The sequence below is a fragment of the Rhincodon typus genome, chromosome 1, assembly GCF_021869965.1.
Source record: "Rhincodon typus isolate 14 chromosome 1, sRhiTyp1.1, whole genome shotgun sequence".
Taxonomy (NCBI): domain Eukaryota; kingdom Metazoa; phylum Chordata; class Chondrichthyes; order Orectolobiformes; family Rhincodontidae; genus Rhincodon; species Rhincodon typus.
In genome coordinates this window covers 39,110,521-39,118,948 of record NC_063332.1, presented here as the reverse complement: position 1 = coordinate 39,118,948, position 8,428 = coordinate 39,110,521, and positions in this window count along the sequence as shown.

Sequence of the window (8,428 nt, the reverse complement as noted above, 5' to 3'; positions counted from 1 at the left end):
TGCTGCAGAGACTGACGAACCGCATTTTGAGAATAGTTCATTGATCTGAGGAACAATGTTGTCAGAAAGTTTATTGATGTGAGGAACTGGCGCCTATTTGTTTTTTTGGCAGAGCTGAGAGAACGTAGCGCCATTATCACCTGCATCTCTTTAAAAGGGAGTATGGGGTTAATTAGTTCCAGAAATCAGAGGAAAAAATGCCCAAATCTATTTAAGCAGTTTTATTTAATTACTTCTTGATTTTCCTTCTTCCCTTTGTTTTGTTCTTTCACCCAGCTGCTCACCTGCCTGCAGTCTTCTGCAGCTGGGACTGAGGTCAAGCTGGCTCGTCTTATACAAGAGATAACTCTGGCTCAGATTAATTATTCCAGGCTAACAAGATGTTGGAGGTAGTATATAAGCATGGAGTGAGCGTTAGCTAACTAAAAGATGATAGAGTTCGGATAGAGGGGTCATTTTCAGGATAGCAACCTGTAACTAATGGTGTGCCACAGGGATCCGTGCTGGAGCCAGAATTATTTTCAAAATATATTAATGACTTGGCTCAGGAAACTGAAGATACTATAGTCAAGTTCATGAATGACACAAAAATAGGTTGGAAATCAAATGTGGAGGATGACACAAAGGATCTGCAGATGGATATGGACAGGTTAGGTGATTGCGCAAAACCTTGGCAGATGGAACATAATATGGGGAAATGTGAGGTTATGCATTTTAGCAGGAAGAATAGAGGAGCTGCACATTATTTAAATGCGGAAAGCCTGCAGAAAGCTACCGAACAGAGGAATTTGGGAAATCTGGTCCATGAATCACAAAACGCTAGCATTCATATTTCGAGGTTAATAGGGAAGGCATATGGATTGTTGGCCTATATTTTAAAGGGAATGGAGTATAAAAATAGATAAAACAGTGTGGAGCTGGAGGACACACACACACACACACCCAAAAACACACACACTCAAACACAGCAGGCCAGGCAGCATCAGAGGAGCAGGAAAGTTGGCGTTTCGGGTTGGGACACTTCTTCTGAAATGCTGATGCTGCCTGGCCTGCTGTGTTCCTCCAGCTCCACACTGTGTTATCTCTGACTCCAGCATCGGCAGTTCTTACTATCTCTGAGTGAGTATAAAAATAGGATGGTTTTGCTAAAACTATACAAGACTAGTCATGTTCAGAACTGGAATACTGTGAATAATTCTGAGCCCCTTTTGTCTAAAGAATGATATATTAACATTGGAGGAAGACCTGAAGAGGTCCACCAGGCTGATACCAGGCATGGAGGGACTGTTTTAAAATGACAGGTCGACTGGTTTGGGCCTATGCCTATTGAAATATAGAAGAATGAGAGCCAACCTTATTGAAATGTATAAGATTCTTACAGGATTGACAGGGCAGATGTGGAAAGGTTGTTTCCCTTTGTGGTAGTGTCTAGGACCACAGATTATATCCAGGACCTACTCAATTCTGCCCTCATCGTGAAGGCCACTTTTGTGTGTGCCTTGATCAGGCTGTGCATTGACCCTAGGTACGCTAATGCCGAGTGTCACTGCATACTGAGGTTGCTGCGGAACACTCCAGGTAGTTGGACTGTCCTATATCATTTGTACATCATGGAAAAAATTTGCAAAGAAAATGCCTTTGACGATAAGTACATTAAGAAATGGTCAGCACATAATGTCCTCGAGACCCTGTGGGAAAAGGCAAGGGCAGATCCTATAAGATTGTTCCCTGTGAAAGTTATTTGCTACAATGCCTCATTTCCAGAACTTTCCAACAAGCATCAAGACATAGCTTAGCTAGTGCTGAGAAAGGTGCACCTGGACTCTCTCTCTGCCATTGCACACTGTCCTTGAAGTGGCTGTTAGGGGGAAGAGACAATCACACATCTCCTTCTAGAGTGAAGCTGTATTGAGGAATGTCAAAATTCCGTTGTGTTTTCTGCAAAGCCTATATGAAGCTGTTTTGTACTTGTAATAACTTATAGATAATTTATGAATAAAGTGTATCTTTTCAAAAAAGGTGCTGAAGACACTGGATACCCTGGGCGCTCACAATATTCCAACAATACCAATGAAGATGTGCGTTTCAGAACTAGCCAAGTTTGTTTCTCTTGTCAACCTTGTTTCGGAATAGCTACACTACTGGCATCCATCCAGCAATGAGGAAGGCATCCAGGTATACTGTGCATGCAAAACCAACCTGGCCAACTACCACCTCATTAAACTACTCCCAATTATCAGTAAAGTGATGGGAAGGGTCGTAAACAATGCTACCAAATTGTCACTTGCTCATCAATAACCTGTTCCAATAATTCAGGTTCTGCCATAAACACTCGTTGCCAACGTAAATACAGCTCTGGTTAAAGCATGGAGAAAAGAGCTGAATTACAGATGTCAGATGAGAATGACGGCACTTAGCACTGTGGCATCATGGAACTGACATCATTGGAAATCAGGAGGAATCTCTCTAGCACATAGGAAGATAGTTGTGATTTTGGAGGTCAATCATCTCAGACCTAGGATATCACTGCAGGAGTTTCTCAAGCCTAAGGCCCAACCAGCTTCAGTGACTTCATCCATCCATCAGAAGGTCAGAAGTGAGAACATTCACTGATTCCTTAGATACTGAAGCATTCCATGTCCAATGCAACAAGACATAGACAATATTCAGTGTTAGGCTGACAAGTGGAAAGTAACATTTGCTCTATATAAATGTCATGCAATGACCATCTCCAACTAGAGAGAACCTAACTATTGCTCCATAACCTTCATTGGCACCACCATTATTGAATCTCCTATATTAACATCCAGGGGGTTACCATTTACCAGAAACTGTACTGGACTAGCCACATAGAGCATATCAGAGGCCAGGAACCCTGCAGCAATTAACTCACCTCCTGACTCCCTAGACCCTGTCCACCATCTACAAAGCATAAGTCAGGAGTCTGTTGGAATACTCCCCACTTGCCTGGATGGGCGCAGCTCCAACAACACTCAAGCAGTTTGACACCATCGAGGACAAAGCAGCCCACTTGATTGGCACTGCAAGCATCCACCTCCTCCAACACCAACCAGTCCTGAGGCCAAGATGTTTATTCTAATTCCCTTGTTGGATTAATTGGTGTCTCCATTATATAATATTCCACTATCATGGTAAAAGGCAAACAGATTTTTGACATTATAAAATGGACTCCTAACATGAAACAAAACCCACATGAAAGATAAGGAACACCACCTCAACTAGAGTGGTATGTATAGAAGTACAATTTATGGTACTGGATTAGAACACCACAAGTTCAAAGTTTGAATCCTGCCCCTAGCAAAGTTGTAAGACTTCATTCAGTAAATACGGTTACACATGTAAAAATTTATACAGTGTTAAAATGGCCAGACTTTAAGAAATTCACATCTTTCAACTCAGGTAACTTGCTGAACGACTTAATTCGGCCTACAGCTGATTCAAAACTTTTGGCTTGATTTTCACTGCAATACTGAAGTAGTTAGCAATTTGCAGATATCTAAGATCATTTGGAACAGAACAATACTCAGCATTGTTTGGGGCGACTGGCATTAGGCAACATCACAGGACAAATTAAGAAACACACGGAAGAAAACAATCTTGTTTTGTTTATAAGGCTATTTATAGATTGGTCTTTGGTGTGTTAATCTTTACATTGATCTGAAAGAAATAAAATGCAACATGGCCTCAAGTTTCCATTGGAGTTTGTTGTTCACTTCAGTGCAATTTGCCTGACACAGTGTAACCAACACATAAGTTTGCGGATTTGTAATTGCAAACAGCATTCATGCATCAAGAGTTTGAGCTTGTTTGTGTTAGTTTAGAGACCGCATTAGAATCAGGTGCTGCCCAAAAAAAAATCTGCCCCAGTGTCAATTAATCATGATTGGGTGTTTGTACTAATTCCGCTTGTTTGGATACCTTTTACAAAAATCTAAAAGACTAAGTTAGATATAGCCACTTTTGAAATGTCTTGAATGACTTTTTTTTCTGAATTTCTGTCACCTCATTTCAACAATAAAGTTATAGAATCTCTTTTAAAGATGTTGTCAATAATTTAAAATTGGGATATTCACAGGTTGTGGACTCACACTGTGATTTAAAATGTTTACTATTTGTGATAAATTTTATTTACCTGCATTAATTAAACTTTGCCCAAGTTACCACTTTGAAATATAGCAACAAATAGTCGATTGGTAGCACAGAACTGGATTATTCCTGAAGAAAACCTTTTTTTGAAGGTTGCCTTGCACACATCATGATAATTTTGCAAGAAAAATCAAACTAAAAAGGCAAAACAACATATATGCTGTAGAGGAGATGAAGTGCAAGGTTTTCAAAAGTCGAAAGATGAAGCTAGCTGCTACAATGCAGTAGTAATACTAGTGCTGTTCACAATTAGCAAGATACTGCTGTCAAGTTGAAAAGACACTCTGCCTATCACACAGACGAGTAATGTGGTATAAGTATTTCACTGTTGGTGTGATGCTTGGTATGTAGGCAGTATGTCCCAAAGACTGATGGATTGTATCAAACAGCATATCACATCTGTAGTTCATAACCAGCAAGGAAGCGACCATACCAGCAAGGATGCACTTGCTAAACTCAAAACAATGTCTAAAATAACATGTGACTTTGTGATTGAACAGTACTTGCTCAACAGTCCTGAGCATTTTTTTTATATTCATTCATGGGAGGTGGGTGTTGCTGGCTATGCCAATGCTACTGCATATTCCTAGCTGTTTTTCAGAAGGTGGTGGTGAGCTGCCTTCTTGAATTACTGCAGTTCATTTGTTGTAGGTCAAGCCACAATATCATTATGAGGAAGTTCCAGGATTTTGACTCAGCAAATTGTTTCCAATGGTGAACAGTTGAAGGGAAACTTGCAGGCAGTGGTTGTAGGTTTGGAAGGTGCTATCTAATTTCTGAACTGTACATTTTTCTATTCATTCACAGGATGAGGGCTAGGCCAGCATTTATTGCCCAAAGAGTCAGGTACATTGCTGAGTCCAGAGTCACATGCAGACCAGATCAGGTAAGGATTGTGGTTTAATTCCCTAAAGGACATCAGTGAACCAGTGTGCCTTTTTGATAGCATGCAGTGTTGTTGAGCACCAGTGCTGGAGGGAGTGAATGATTGTGAACCAGTCTAGCAGCTATGTCCTTTAGAACCCGATTAGCTTGATCAGTAGTGCTGCTACCAAGACACTCTTGATAATTAACATTGAAATTGACTACCCAGACTACTGTACTGTTGCCACCCTCAGGGCTTCCTGCAAGTGGTGTTAAATATTGAGGAGTACTGATTGTTAGGAACATGGGACATAATAGCCCATATAGCCCCTTGAGCCTGATATGCCATTCAATTTTATCATGGCTGGTCTGTGGCCTAAATACATATAGGCCTCCCTTAATACATTTGCTTAGCAAACATCTAACCATCCCAGATTTAAAATGCACAACTGATCTAGCATCCATAGCCATTTGTGGAAGAGATTTCCAAGCATTTTCCAAGCACCAGACTTTGTGTGTAGAAGTCATCAGCCAAGGAATGAGTGGTGTTGTATTGTAAGTAGCTTATGGTTTCCTTGCCATATTTGACCTGATACCATGAAACCACATGGAGTTCGGCATCAATGTTAACTTGATACTACCTTTCTAGTGACTATATACCACCATGCTGCCACTTTTGGTGGGTCTGTCCTGCCAGTGGATCATGACATATCCGGGAATGGTGATGGTGGTGTCTGGGACATAGTCATTGAAATAACTCCACAGAGGCGATAGCTCTTCACCAAGTCACCCTTTATTTACACAAGGAGAGTCCTGACACTGATTCAACTTCCTCATAATGAACAGGATGTCTGACACTTCTGTTGTTATCTGTCATCCAAGGCCCCCTGATTGGACCAGATTAACAGCCCCGATCAAGGAACTCATATTCTACGAGATCCAAAAACAGAAGTTGCTGGAAAAGCTCAGCAGATCTGGTGGCATCTGTTTCCTAACAGTGACCCTTCCTCAGAACTGATGGTGGCTGGGAAAACGTCAGTTTATATGCAGAAAATAGGAAGGTGGGTGGGGTAGGGAGTAAACGACAGGCTAGAGCCTAAAGAGGGAGAAGAACAGTTGGACAGACAAAGGAGTTGATAACGATCTGACTGGGAGGGTGAATAGTTGTTAATGGGGACTGTTAGTGACTAACAATAGTTAGTATGTAATGGCAGGCTATGTGACAAAAGGGCCTGGTGTGTGGGGTAGGGAGCTGGGACATGGAAGAGTTTAGGCCCTAAAATTATTGAACTTGATATTGAGTTCAGAGGGCTGTAGGGCCCCCAAGCAGAAAATGAGGTGTTGTTCTTCCAGCTTGCGTTGAGCTTTGCTGGAACACTGCAGCAAGCCAGAGACAGAGATGTTGGCCAGGGAACAGGGTGGTGTGTTAAAGTGGCAGGCAACGAGTAGTTCACGGTCTTATTTGCGAGCAGAACGTAGATGTTCTGCAAAGCTGTCACCAAGTCTACGCTTCGTTTCCCCATGTACAGGAGACCGTAATGTGAGCAGCAAATGCAGTTGACTAGATTCAGGGAAGTGCAGGTGAAGTGTTGCTTCACCTGGAAGGCATGTTTAGGCCCTTGGATACTGGGGAGGGAGGAGGTAAATGGGCAGGTGTTACACCTTCACCAGTTGCAGGGGAAGGTGCTGTGGGTCTGTGGGGGGGTTGGCAGTGAACAAAGTGTGGACCAGGGTGTCCAGGAGGGAACAGTCCCTGTGGAAGGTGGACAATAGAGAGGAGGGCATTATGCGTCTGGTGTTGGCATCTTGCTGGAGGTGGCAGAAATGGCGTCTGATGATCTTCTGGATGTGGATGCTGGTGAGATGGTAGGTAAAGCAAGGGGAACCCTATCACTATTGCAGGAGGGAAGAGGAGGGGTGATGGTGTAAGTGCGGGAGGTGGATCGTACCCGGTTGGGGGCCCTGTCAACAACGGTGCTGGGGAATCCTTGGTTGAGGAAGAAGGTGGACATTTCAGAGGCTCCCTTGTCGAAGTTGGCCTCATCTGAACATATGCGACGGAGACAGAGGAACTGAGAGAATGGGATGGAGTCTTTACAGGAAAAAGGGTGTGAGGATGTGTAGTCCATGTAGCTGTGGGAGTCAGTGAGTTTATAGTGTAGTTTATAGTACAGTTTATAGTCCACCTAGTTGACCATGTTGTAATCAGTACACTCATGGTCATGGAATCATACCTTACAGACAATGTTGGGTTGTCACTTGATTAGTTGTGAGGCTGTTCTCCCAATTTTGGCACTAACCTTCAGTTGTTAGTGAGGAGGCTGGGGACAACAGGCTCGCTGTCTAATTTCTCATGGTCATTTCCAGTGCCTAGTTCGCGTCCTGGTGGCCCAATTGGTTTCATTCCTTTTCTGAGACTTTTTTAGTGGTTTGATACTAGGCATTTTCAGAGAGCAGTTAAATGTCAACCACATTGCTGCGGATCTAGAACCATGTGTAGGCCACATCAGGTAAGGATAGCAAATTTCCTTCACTAAAGATGATCAGTGAATCAGGTGAATTTTTGCAAATCATTGACACTGGTTTTATGGCCATCATTAGACTTTCCCTTCTAGATTTTATTGTAAATTCAATTTCACTATCTCCTGTGGTCAGATTTGAACCCTGGTACCGCAAGCATTACCATAAGGGTCTCTGGGTTACTTGTCCAGCAACAATATCACTCCTTCATCACCTCCCCAACACAGCACACACACTGGACCTGTTTCAACTGAATAAAATAGGTGACATCCATTTCTCTTGTTCATTTCTCAGAGTCAACCTGTCTGGTTTAAAATTTAAACAAAGCTTGTAAGTTAACTGTCAGTCATTATTAACGAGTGCGTTGTCCATGGAAGTGCTGCTGCCAACCAGAGTCCACTTTGCAAACCAATCAATACTCTCTTCTCGTATAGTTTACTGTCTACTTTCTTAGTCCTGATGAGTGCAAGACAAAAAGCTTCAACAAAATATGTGACAACAAGGTGCAGGGCTGGATGAACACAGCAGGCCAAGCAGCATCATAGGAGCAGAGAGGCTGACGTTTCGGGCCTAGACCCTTCATCAGAAAAGGGGGAGGGGAAGGGGGTTTTGAAATAAATAGGGAGAGAGTGGGAGGCGGATAGAAGAGGGATAGAGGAGAGGATAGGTGGAGAGGAAACAAACAGGTCGAAGAGGCGGGGATGGAGCCAGTAAAGGTGAGTGTAGGTAGGGAGTTAGGAAGGGGATAGGTCAGTCCAGGGAGGACGGACAGGTCAAGGGGGCGGGATGAGGTTGGTCGGTAGGAGATGGAGGTGCGGCTTGGGGTGGGAGGAGGGGATAGGTGGGAGGAAGAACAGGTTAGGGAGGCAGGGACGAG